Consider the following 14,145-nt stretch of genomic DNA (forward strand, 5'->3'; position numbering starts at 1 on the left):
ACCTTGAAAAGGTGGATTCATCCAGTGGCTTGGTAAAGATATCTGCAAGTTGCTTCTCACTTGGAACAAAATGTAATTCCACAGTACCATTCATCACATGTTCCCTTATGAAATGGTACTTGATGTCTATGTGCTTTGTCCTTGAATGTTGCACTGGATTTTCAGTGATGACAATTGCACTTGTGTTATCACAGAAAATAGGAATCCTCTCAACTTGCAAACCATAATCTAGAAGTTGATTTTTCATCCATAAAATCTGTGCACAGCAACTGCCAGCAGCAATATATTCAGCTTCAGCTGTAGAAGTAGAAACTGAATTTTGCTTTTTACTGAACCAGGACACAAGCTTGTTTCCTAGAAATTGACAGGTTCCTGTTGTGCTCTTTCTGTCAATTCTACAACCTGCATAATCTGTATCTGAATAACCAGTTAGATCAAAACCAGAATCTCTAGGGTACCAAATGCCAAGTTTTGGTGTTCCCTTGAGATATCTGAAAATTCTCTTAATAGCTATCAAGTGAGATTCTCTAGGATCAGCCTGAAATCTAGCACACAAACATGTAGCAAACATTATATCTGGCCTACTAGCTGTTAAGTACAGAAGTGAGCCAACCATGCCTCTATAACTTGAAATATCCATAGACTTTTCAGCAGTTTTAATTCAAGCTTAGTTGCAGTGACCATGGGAGTTTTTGTAGATGTGCAATCTATTAGATCAAACTTCTTTAAAAGATCAAAAATATATTTAGTTTGACTAATGAATATTCCATCACTAACTTGTTTAACTTGTAAACCAAGAAAGTAAGTTAGTTCTCCCATCATACTCATTTCATACTTACTTTGCATCAATTTGGCAAACTTTTTACAAAGTTTCTCATCTGTAGAGCCAAATATAATATCATCTACATAAATTTGAACAAGTATGCTAGAGCCATTAACATTTTTGAAAAATAAAGTTTTATCTACAGTACCTCTTGTGAAGTGATTTTCCAAAAGGAACTTTGATAAAGTGTCATACCAGGCTCTAGGTGCTTGCTTCAGTCCATAAAGTGCTTTCAGAAGATAATAGACATATTCTGGAAAATTTGGATCCTCAAAACCAGGAGGTTGACTGACATATACTTCTTCCTCCAAATCTCCATTCAGATAGGCACTTTTGACATCCATTTGATAGACCTTGAAATTGGCATGGGCTGCATAGGCTAAGAAGATTCTGATGGCTTCAAGTCTTGCAACAGGAGCAAAAGTTTCATCAAAATCTATTTCTTCTTGCTGACAATAACCCTTAGCAACCAATCTAGCTTTATTCCTGATTACTATACCATTTTATCCATCTTGTTTCTGAATACCCACTTGGTGTCTATTGGATTCTTTCCTTTAGGCTTGGGTACCAGCTTCCATACTTTATTCCTTTCAAATTGGTTTAGCTCCTCCCGTATAGCTAAAATCCAATTAGGATCTAACAAAGCTTCTTCTACCTTCTTTGGTTCTTCCTTTGATAGAAAGCTGCTGTATAGACATTCTTCCTGAGTTGCTCTTCTTGTTTGAACTCTAGAAGAAACATCACCAATGATAAGCTCAAAGGGGTGATCTTTTATCCATTTCCTTTGCTGAGGTAGATTAGCTCTAGATGAAGAGGCCTCATGATTGTCTTGATGTGTGATTGAGTTTTGATTGCTAGAAACTCCCCCTGAGTTTGTGGATCTTTGATTTGAGAAAGGAGAATTTTCTGTAGGGATCTGTCTTGACCTCCTGCTCCTTTTGATAACCCGACGGATGGTGAATTTTGAGTACCGACGGATGAGGCAGGTTGTCTTCCGACGGATAACACAGATTGCCTTCCGACGGATGAAGCATTATGCAACTCGACGGATGTTGAGTTTTGTGCTTCATTGGTGGTAGATTTGTCTGCATTATCCTTAGACACTGTTTCTTGATCACTCTCATCATCACTTTCATCACTAACCATCTCAACATTGTCGAATTTGAGGCTCTCATCGTAATCTCCATCTTCCAGTCCTTCAATCTTTTTATCATCAAACACAACATGTATAGATTCCACAACAATGTTGGTTCTTAGAATGTAGACTCTATATGCTTTACCAACAGCATATCCAACAAAAATTCCTTCATCTGCTTTAGCATCAAACTTCCTGTTTTGATCAGTTTGATTTCTCAGGATATAACATTTGCAGCCAAAGACATGAAGAAAGTTTAGAGTTGGCTTCTTGTTCTTGAACAATTGATAGAGAGTCATGCATCTTGCTTGATTAATCAGAGAAATATTCTGAGTGTAGCATGCAGTATTTACAGCTTCACCCCAGAAATATGTTGGTAGTTTAGATTCTTCAAGCATTGTCCTTGCAGCTTCAATAAGTGATCTGTTCTTCCTTTCCACTACTCCATTCTGTTGTGGAGTCCTTGCTGCTGAAAACTCATGCAAGATCCCATTTTCCTCACAAAATGCTCTCATGGTATAGTTCTTGAACTCAGTTCCATTGTCACTCCTGATTCTTCTAACTTTGAAATCAGGATGATTGTTAACTTGCCTTATATGATTGATGATGATTTCACAAGCCTCATCTTTAGACTTTAGGAAATATGTCCAAGAGAACTTTGAGAAATCATCTACAATTATTAGGCAAAATCTCTTCCTTGAAATTGACAATACATTGACTGGTCCAAACAAATCCATGTGAAGCAGTTGCAAAGGCTCTTCAATTGCTGAATCAAGTTTCTTCCTGAATGATGCTTTAATCTGCTTCCCTTTTTGGCAGGCATCACACAGTCCATCCTTTGTAAACTCCACTAGAGGAATGCCTCTGACTAGTTCTTTCTTTACCAGCTCATTCATGGTCTTGAAGTTTAAATGAGATAGCTTCTTGTGCCATAGCCAACTTTCATCTTGACTTGCTTTACTGAGAAGACAAGTTACAGATTCTGCTTTAGTTGAGTTGAAATTAGCTAGGTACACATTTTCTCTTCTCACACCAGTGAGAACCACTTTGTTGCTTTGATTATTCGTCACAACACAGGCTTCTTTGTTGAAGGTTACTGAATTGCCTTTGTCACAAAGCTGGTTGATACTCAACAAATTATGTTTGAGACCATCCACTAAGGCAACCTCCTCAATGATGACATTGTCCTTTAAAATCAAGCCATATCCCACAGTATAACCCTTGCTGTTATCTCCAAAAGTAATACTTGGGCCAGCTCTCTCCTTAAACTCTGTGAGCAGTGTAGAATCACCAGTCATGTGTCTTGAACAACCACTATCCAAGTACCAAAGGTTCCTTCTGTTTCCCTGCACACATCAAAATCAAATCAAGTTGATTTTGGTTCCCAAGTTTCCTTGGGTCCTGCCTTGTTAGCTTTCTTCTTCTGTTTCTTAGGTCTTGTCTCATTTGACTTAGGAATTTCAGATTCTTCCTTAGTCATTTGATTTGTACCTTTGAAACCATTCAGTGCAATAAAATTATCTTGCATATTGTGACTAACAGGAAATGGCATGCTTGGTGTAAACATGTTATTCCAGTAAGGCATGCTAAATGGCATTTGAGGCATACTATATGCAGCATAATATGGATTAGGTGCAAATGGCATATTAGCAAACTGTGCATTCATATTTTGTGTAGGCATAGCATTAACAGGCATGGGAGGTATGGCATTCATGTTAGGAAATTGAGACTGAACAGACATGGGAGTAGGCATGGCAGATTTGCAATTAACAGAAAAATGATTCACACTACCACACTTGACACAGATTTTTCTAGGAGCATATTTATCAGGTGTGTAGTTATTGTGTTTGTTAATCCCTACTTTACCATTCCTATTGTTTTTCCTTTGAGTCTCTGTTTTTACCTCAATTTTCTCAAGTCTGTCACTTGACCGTTTGACAGTCATGTGACCAACATTAGCCTTTTTCCCTTTCTTAACTTGACTTGACTCTCCTGAAATAAAGTTCTTGAAAACAGACCCATACTTCTCATTTAGCTTGATTAGTTTGGCTTTTCTAATGGGCTTGCTTACAGCCGACGGATGAGGATTTTCATCTTTCGACGGATAACACTTTTTGTTATCCGACGGATAGTCCTCATCATCCGTCGAGTCTACATCTGTCAGCAAACCATCTACCAAATTAGGTTCTAGTTTCTCTTTATTCTTTTACCAGGCTTCATCACAAAAAGACTCAATTCCTTGAACTTTGGTGATTTGAGTATGGACATCCCTGGATGTTTTCCATGCTTTAATCACCTCTTGTTCACGCTCGAGCTGCTTCTTTAAAATCTCTTCCTTTTTCAAGGACTAAGTTAATTCCTCCTTGGCAATCTTACACTCAATCCTTAGTTTCTCAAAATCAACAAACTGAGACTCAGGCACATTATTCCTCTCACTTAAAAATAAGTTGTTTTCTTTGATTTTAGCATTTTCTTTAGTAAGAGACTTAAGTGTAACACGCAAATGATACAATTCTGTAGACATGTCATTTATGGCATCATTACACTCAGCTTTAGATAAATATGCAAGGTTTGTAGTGATTGCCTGATTGCTTGAGGAACTTGTCTCTGTTTCATCAGACTTGGCCATTAGGGCTAGATTGACATAGCTGACATCTTCATCTTCATCCAAACCATCTGTTGCCCAGTCATTCTCTTGTGTAATAAAAGCCCTTTCCTTTTGTTTGAGTAGATCAAAGTATTTTTGCTTATAATCCACAGACTCAAACCTTTTCTTACTGGAATCTGACTTTCTACACTCATTTGCAAAATGCCCTGCCAAGCCACATTTGAAACATTTGAATTTTGACTTATCCACCATGTTTCTATTTGGCTTGGCTGCTCCAAAGTTCTTCTTAAACTTGAGCTTGGAAAATCTCCTGGAAAGAAATGCTAGGTGCTCATCAATGTCCTCCATGTCATCTTGGCTCAATGAATCTTCACTTTCTACTGCAAGCCCTTTGCCCTTGTTCTCACAGACCTTAGAAGTTGACTTAATAGCTTCCATCTTTACTTCCTTCTCCTTTTCCAAATCAGCAACTAGTGCAATGGATCCTCCTTTCTTCTTTCCTCTCTCCATCCTTTCATCCGGCTCTATCTTAAGCTCATAGCTCTTCAGGATGCCATACAGTCTCTCCAAAGTAAACTCTTTATAATCTTGTGAGTTTCTTAATGAGACTGTAATTGGTTTCCATTCCTTTGGAAGAGATCTAAGGAATTTCAGATTAGAGTCTTTAGTCTGATAGACTCTTCCATGCAACTTAAGAGCATTTAGTAGTTTTTGGAATCTACTTAAAATGTCAGTGAGTGACTCACTTTCCTTATTGTGAAAATGCTCATATTGCTGAATCAAGAGCTGCATTTTATTTTCTCTAACTTGCTCGGTGCCATCACAAATTATCTGTATAGTATCCCAGACTTCCTTGGCAGTTTCGCAGTTAATAATGTTGTCAAACATGTCTGCATCAACTCCATTGAACAGAATGTTCATGGCTTTTTTATCCTTCTTGACTTATTCAATGTCAGGATCAGACCATTCGTGCCTTGGCTTGGGAATTGATGGCTCGTTTCCTGTTGCAGCACTCATTGGAATATGAGGACCTCTTTCTATGCAGTCCACATAGGCCTCATCTTGAGAAAGCATATGAAGATGCATCTTTACCTTCCAATGATGGTAATTATCTTTATCTAGAAAAGGAATCTTGACTCCAACGTCTTTCTTGTTCATCTTACTGAATTGTTTTGATCTTTAAACTCTTTGTACATTAAGAGCATGCTCTGATACCAATTATTAGTCCCTTAACAATATAGCAAGAATTACAGAAGGGGGGTTGAATGGAATTCTTGAACCTTTTTCTCGAAATAAAAATGTTCAACTCGAATATAGATATAAGTGCTTTGATTAGCACAATGCGGAATAGAAACTTAATTGAATCAAAACATAAGTAATTAAAAACAAGAGTCTTTAAAAACTTTCTGGTGGATTTAAACAATTCCACCAGAGATATATATTTATATATCGAGAGGACTCTGTGTGCAAGAATGCTCACAACTGCTTACAAATTGAACTGCTGAGAATACGGGGAAATGCTAATGAATTTGCTTACAAAGATTTCTCTGTTTTTGTGTATCTCAACTTCTCATTTTTCTATTTGCTACGTTCTTGGTTTATATATTACCAAGATTACAAAGTCAAAAAGACTGAATAAATATAAAAACTATCAGTCTTAAGCTTTGCTGCTTTTCGTCCTCTATTACCCAGTTAATGGGCTTCCACAGTAGATTTGTATACATCTTGACGGCTGTGCTCAGCTTTCACTGTTCAACTGCTGTTTGAATTCTTTATATGATCATCCGTTGGATTCTATGAACATCCGTTGGATATATGATCATCCGTCGACTTTTTGAACATCCGTTGATGGCTTCATTGATCATCCGTCGACTGCTAATTTAAACATCCGTTGATAGTCATTTGATCATCCGTCGATGGCTTTGTTAATTATCCGTTGGTAGCTATTTTGGCACTTGACTTCATTTCACTTATGCAGAATTACAAGACATCATTTATATACAATTAATCAACCTACTCTGCATATCTAGTTAAAGTCAACATGACTTATAGGCTACTACAGAATCTATACAAAGATGTATACAGAACTGTGCTACACACTTATTATTACATAAGCTACTCACTCGATGGATAATTAGTTAACATCCGTCGGGACTATAATGAGTTATCCGTCGGGACTATCATTCTTATCCGTCGAGTGCTACATTATTTCACTAAGTAAAATCTACTTAGATATTTTGTTTATGAAATCATCAAGTACACAACATATGCACAACAATTTATGCAGAATTACAAGACATCATCTATGTACAATTAATCAACCTATTCTGCATATCTAGTTAAAGTCAACATGACTTGAGTACTACTACAGAATCTAAACAATGTGTATGCAGAAATGTGCTACAGACTTATTGTTACACAAGCTACTCACTCGATGAATAATAAATCATCATCTGTCGGGACTATATTGAGTCATCCGTCGGGACTGTAATCCTTATCTGTCGAGTGCTATATTTTTCACTAAGTAAAATCTACCAAGGTGTTTTGTTAATGAAATCATTAAGTTCACAACATTTCCACAACAATCTCCCTCAATTTATGTCTACTGGAATTGTAGCCAGAAATTAAGAGAAACTTGATGATAACAAAACACCCTAAAAATACAACTTTGAAAGTAAGTAGATAAAACTGTAAAGTGCTTCAATTAACAAAATGTACAAAGATTTGCTCACAGTCATTTTCAAGGTGCTTCTCTAGCCTGGGCAGATTAATCTATTTCCTTGAATATTTGGACCTCTTTCCAAGCTTTCTGTTATTTTCTTCTATCTGATTTTGGAGCTGTCTGTGGAATTCCAGTTCATCAGATTCTGAGAGATTTAGCTTTTCTTGCATTTCCAAAAGAGTCTCATTGCTAGAGATGCTCAATTGGTCTTCTAATCTGAAAAATCTTCTCACTCCTTTGTCATCCATAAACTCCATCAGCCAGTAGGGCCTTAGATGCACCCTTCTCCCTGTGTAAGGAATAATTAGAGTCTTTGGGAGTGCATCTTTAGCTCTAATACTCCTCAGTTCTTCAATCTTCTTTAGAACCAGTCTTCTTGCAGTTACATTGAATCCAAAGTTCTTCTTGAACGATGAATAAACCTTTATCTGTACAGCTTAGCTTTCATGAAGGATCTTGTGAAGTGGCCATTGAATCTCCTTTCCTCCCTTGTACTTGAAAACTAACCTTTCAGGTAGATTCCTGTAGGCATCAATCCCTCTCACTTCTTCTAGTTCATCTAGATAGAGATTTAGATCAGAGAATTCCTTGATGTCACACAAGTACATGTAATCTCCCTTGTTGACTTTGGATTGTGCTTTAGTTAGAGATTTGGATTTGAGAGGTGACAACTTCACTTTCTTGACTGCTCTTGACTTTGTTCTTTTTGGCTTGCTGAGGACTGGAAAATTAAAGTTGGGAATTGGTAGACTCTCCCAGTCTATTGGTTTATCCTTAGGCACAATAGGTTCACCATGAATGTTCCTGTAAGGATCCACCACTTTAATTTCTTCAAATACCACAGAAGGTTTTGATGCTTGAGTTGTAGTTGGAGTGGATTCCTTGGAAAACTGATCCTCCAATTCCTTATCAACAAAGTCCTATTTCCTTTTGGTTCTTTTGGCCAATTCCTTGTATCTTTGAGGTTTCTTTTGTTGTGGTTCACCTTGCTTCTTTGGATCTTGAGATTCAGTGATTTCAGATGGCTGAGCAGGAATTTGTTGTGTTGGTTTCACAGCTTGTAGCTTGGCCAAGATAATAGCTTGCTCTTTCTTTTGTTTAGCCTTTTTAGCATCTAGAGCAGCTTGCTTCTTTTCTTGCTTCAGTCTTGGCTTTTCTTCTCTCTTTGCTTGAGAAAATTGAGATTGTCCAGCCACCACACAAATTTCTTTCCCATTCCTGAAAACTTTAGCAATTCTCCTTTTTAAGGCTGAATCAGTTGGATCCTTGTAGAAGGCAATTGACCTGACAACAGTTTCTTCTCATCAGGCTTATGTGTCTCATACACTATATCCAAAGGGTTCTTTAATAATGATTTTGGATAGTTCACCCTTGGCTTCAGAATCATTTCAGCCTTTGGAGATTTGATGCAGGATGGTTGTCCCCTTTCCAGATATTTCATGCTCATTTCATTTACAGAGATTTGCCTGACTTGAGAGTGATGAATGGATGACTTTTCTGGCTTCTTTACTATACCAAACTTCTTTTGAATGTCCTCATCAATTTTCTCCCAGTTGATTGGACTCAACTGTTTCTTTTCAGCTGCTCTTATATTGGCTGCTATTTCATTTATCAGATCAATACTGTCTGTAACTGGTGGCTTGGTGAAAGCAATTGTAGGTACAATTACTAGACTGATTTGAATGTTAAGCTGTTTCTCCCCCTCACTTGTTCCTTTCTCCCCCTTTTTGTTATCATCAAGTTGAGTAGAGGAGGAGGTTTGTGCAGCCACCAGTTTCTAAAGCAAGTCTGTCTGTTGAGTTTGATGCAGATGAATTGCTGTAAGAGATGCTTCCATAGCTGTCATCCTTGTATCCAAGGCATCTATCTTTGTGGCAAGATCATAATTTTTCCTGAGTTGTCTCTTAATATCAAGCGTTGTAGCTTCTGGAAGCTTAGAGTCCATTTTGTCAGAAACAGCCTTCTTCATCTCATCATTATCTCCTTTGATGGTGTTGACATCTCTAGCATGTTGGAAGCCTTGAATTTGTTGTAGTTGTAGAGAAGCAAGATGTGCTTGAAGGAGCTTCTTGGTGTTGGCATTTGTGGTGGTTTGAAGAGCAGAATTTGTCTGATTTATGAGTTGAATCAGGGTTGTCTTGAAGTAGTGTTCATCACAATGCTTTAAAAATGTCCATGATGGCATGCCTGATCTTGAGCTAGAACCTACTTTTCCCCCTATGTTCAATGGCTCTTCTTCACTATCTTCACCTTCATCTCCAAAGAAATCTGCTGAACCACCAGTCTCATAATCAACATCACCAGCTGTAGAGGGCAAAGTTGTGATGGCATCCTTGGCTCTTAGCATTGATTGTGTTGTGTGCACCAAATTGAGCATCCTTTCTGCATTGTCATTGCCCTATTCAGCTAGAAGTTGATAAGCTGGAACAGGGTGAGTAAATATCTCAGCATCAAGGGAGGTGGAATCTATAACAGCTTGAGGTTGCTGAGATAGTCCCTCCCTGTCTGCATCCTGGATATCCATTAACTCACTTGCAATGACATCCATCCTTATAGCTCCTGTACCTGCATTTCTCTCGTGTTCTCTCTTTTGTTGCATCAAGGTCTCACCTTGGTTCCCCACCCTCACACACTCACCTTCACCATCTAAGGTGGGACTCCTCTCACATTCTTTTGCCAATCCTGAAGAACTGGATTGCTTATTTTCACTCTTTTCCTCTCCTTTTTCCTGGGAGCAACCCAGACTCTCACTCATAACACTCTCTTTCCTCAATCCTAAGAGTGACTGTACTACCACTAAGTCTTCTGCACTTGAGATAATTGATGAAATTTTAAGTTGTGCACAGACACTCGATGGATAAGGGATCTCCGTCAGGTTAGCAGTTTGACTATCCGACGGATAACTGCGGTTAATCTTATCCGTCGGGATACAATCATTACTCGACGGATAAGCAATATCCATCGAGAGAGTAGAAATGAGTGAACTTGGAATTGAAACTATTGTGGACTCTGTGCAGATTGATGAGATTTTGGGCACAGATATTTCAACAGTTCCTGAAAGAATTGCCAAGTGAGCCAACAAATCATCTAATTTGTTGTTTGGGTTCTCAAACACAATTTCCTCAGAGAGGTGGTTAGCTAGCATCTTGAAAAATCTAGCATAGTAAATATTTTTACCCCTTTTGTTTAACTCCCCTAATTTAAACCCCAACTCAAACAAAACAAGATCACTAAAATTAAAGAACTTATCTGTAACTAGCATGTAAAACATGTTAAGCATAGAAATATTGACATAATCAAAATTACTGATTTTACCAGAAAAGACCTTGGTAACTACATCACACATAAAACTCCATTCTTTCCTAAGACCCAACCTCCTAATATCACTTAACTTAGAAGTAGAGAGTGCATAGTTCATGGAATGAAGCATATTAACAATATCAGTATCTGTGTGTGGTGAGGTCACAGTATTATCATGAATTTTGAAACATGCTTTAATAACATCACTATTGATACAGAATTCCTTACCTTTAATAGTGAGTGTGATGGTCTTATTAGTAGAGTTGTATGTAACAGTCATCCACATCTCTTCAACAACCTCACAGAAGATGGTGGGTGATTCTAGCATTGCATAGCTGAGTTTGCAGTTCTTCACAAAGTCCATCATTTTGTGGTAGTCACTTTAATGTAGAATCCCCTTGTTTACTAGAGCCATGTGGTTGTTCTTCTCATAGATGTATCCAGTTTATGGCATGATCTTGACTACTGGTGCCATTGTTAGAGAGTGGAAATTGCAGAGATAGAGATGATAGTTGCTTTAGAGAAAGAGAGAATTTAGAGCAGATGATTTGAGAATGATAAAAGAAGAGCAATGAAAATGAATTAAACTTGTATACTATCTCAAAAACAATTGTCAAGAATAATAAAGTAGAATAAAGTAACCAATGAAAATTGCCCAAAATAGCCTTTTAAAAATAAACTGTAAAAATTCCACCAATTATCCGTCGTGTTATGCTTATAAACTGTAAGTATACTCGATGTATAATGTTTAGGAAATTAACAGCTAGGATTCAGACAATTCGACGAATGAGGATAAACTGTTATCCGTCGAGTCATAAAATATTCCAGAAGAATAATTGATTTTTATTAACAAATAGTATTCCGACGGATGATCAAACTCGATGGATAAAGATCATCCATCGAGATGTAAATTTTGACTTAGCCAAAATTCCATCTAAGACTAAAAAACAATTAAATTTCTGGCTGCAATTCAACTTGCAAATTATCTCATAAAGATTCAAGAGTAATTTAGCATTCCTAACTCACTTACCAACCTTGAAAATGTGGATTCATCCAGTGGCTTGGTAAAAATATCTGCAAGTAGCTTCTCACTTGGAACAAAATGTAGTTCCACAGTACCATTCATTACATGCTCCCTTATGAAGTGGTACTTGATGTCTATGTGCTTTGTTCTTGAATGTTGTACTGGATTTTCAGTGATGGCAATTGCACTTGTGTTATCACGGAAAATGGGAATCCTTTCAACGTAGAGACCATAGTCTAGTAATTGATTTTTCATCCACAAAATATGTGCACAGCAACTTCCAGCAGCAATGTATTCAGCTTCAGCTGTAGAAGTAGAAACTGAATTTTGCTTTTTACTGAATCAGGGCACAAGCTTGTTTCCTAGAAATTGACAAGTTCCTGTTGTACTTTTTCTATCAATTCTACAACCTGTATAATCTGCATCTGAATAACCAGTTAAATCAAAACCAGAATCTCTAGGGTACCAAATGCCAAGTTTTGGTGTTCCCTTGAGATATCTGAAAATTATCTTAATAGCTACTAAGTGAGATTCTCTAGGATCAGCCTGAAATCTAGTACACAAACATGTAGCAAACATTATATCTGGCCTACTAGCTGTTAAGTACAGAAGTGAGCCAACCATGCCCCTATAACTTGAAATATCCACATACTTTTCAGTAGTGTTTAATTCAAGCTTAGTTGCAGTGGCCATGGGAGTTTTTGCAGATGTGCAATCCATTAGATCAAATTCTTTAAAGGATCATAAATATATTTAGTTTGACTAATGACTATTCCATCACTAACTTGCTTTACTTGCAAACCAAGAAAGTAAGTTAGTTCTCCCATCATACTCATTTCATACTTACTTTGCATCAATTTGGCAAACTTTTTGCAAAGTTTTTCATCTGTAGAGCCAAAAATAATGTCATCTACATAAATTTGAACAAGTATACTAGAGCCATTAACATTTCTAATGAAAAGAGTTTTGTCTACAGTACCTCTAGTGAAGTGATTCTTTAAATGAAACTTTGACAAAGTGTCATACCAGGCTCTAGGTGCTTGCTTCAGTCCATAAAGTGCTTTCAAAAGATAGTAAACATATTCTGGAAAGTTTGGATCTTCAAAATCAGGAGGCTGACTGACATAGACTTCCTCCTCCAAATCTCCATTCAGAAAGGCACTTTTGACATCCATTTGATAGAATTTGAAATTGACATGGGCTACATAGGCTAAGAAGATTCTGATAGCTTTAATTCTTGCAACATGAGCAAATGTTTCATCAAAATCTATTCCTTCTTGTTGACAATAGCCCTTAACAACCAATCTAGCTTTGTTCCTGACTATTATGCCATTTTCATCCATCTTGTTTCTGAATACCCATTTGGTGTCTATTGGATTCTTTCATTTAGGCTTGGGTACCAGCTTCCATACCTTATTCCTCTCAAATTGGTTTAGCTCCTCTTGCATATCTAAAATCCAATCAGGATCCAACAAAGCTTCTTCTACCTTCTTTGATTCTTCCTTGGAAAGAAAGCTGCTGTTTAGAAATTCTTCTTGAGTTGCTCTCCTTGTTTGAACTCTAGAAGAAACATCACCAATGATGAGCTCAAAGGGATGATCCTTTGTCCATTTCCTTTGTTGCGGTAGATTAGCTCTAGATGAAAAGGCCTCATTGTTGTCTTGATGTGTGATTGAGTTTTGATTGTTAGAAACTCCCCCTGAGTTAATTGATCTTTGATTTGAGAAAAAGGGAGCTTTTTGTAAGTGATCTATTCTGACTCCCAGCTTCTTTTGATGACCCGACGGATGGTGAATTTTGAGTACCGACGGATGAGGCTGGTTGTCTCCCGACGGATAAGGCAGATTGTCTCCCGACGGATGAAGCATTATGCGACTCGACAGATGTTGAATTTTGTGCTTCATTGGTAGTAGACTTTTCTGCATTATCCTTTGATACCGTGTCTTGATCACTTTCATCATCATTGTCATTACTAACCATCTCCACATTGTCAAATTTGAGGCTCTCATGGTAATCTCCATCTTACAGTCCTTCAATCGTTTTATCATCAAACACAACATGTATTGGTTCCACAATAATGTTGGTTCTCAGATTGTAGACTCTATATGCTTTACCAACATCATATCCAACAAAAATTCCTTCATCTGCTTTAGCATCAAACTTCCCATTTTGGTCAGTTTGATTTCTCAAGATATAACATTTGCAGCCAAAGATATAAAGAAAATTTAGAGTTGGCTTCTTGTTCTTGAAAAATTGATAGGGAGTCATGCATTTTGCTTGATTAACCAGAGAAATATTCTGAGTGTAGCATGCAGTATTTACAGCTTCAGCTCAGAAATATGTTGGTAACTTAGATTCTTCAAGCATTGTCCTTGCAGCTTCAATAAGTGATCTGTTCTTCCTTTCTACTACTCCATTTTGTTGTGGAGTTCTTGCTGCTGAAAACTTATGCCAAATCCCATTTTATTCACAAAATGCTCTCATGACAGAATTCTTGAACTCAGTTCCATTGTCACTCCTGATTCTTCTAACT

The sequence above is a fragment of the Apium graveolens genome, chromosome 6, assembly GCF_009905375.1.
Source record: "Apium graveolens cultivar Ventura chromosome 6, ASM990537v1, whole genome shotgun sequence".
NCBI lineage: Eukaryota > Viridiplantae > Streptophyta > Magnoliopsida > Apiales > Apiaceae > Apium > Apium graveolens.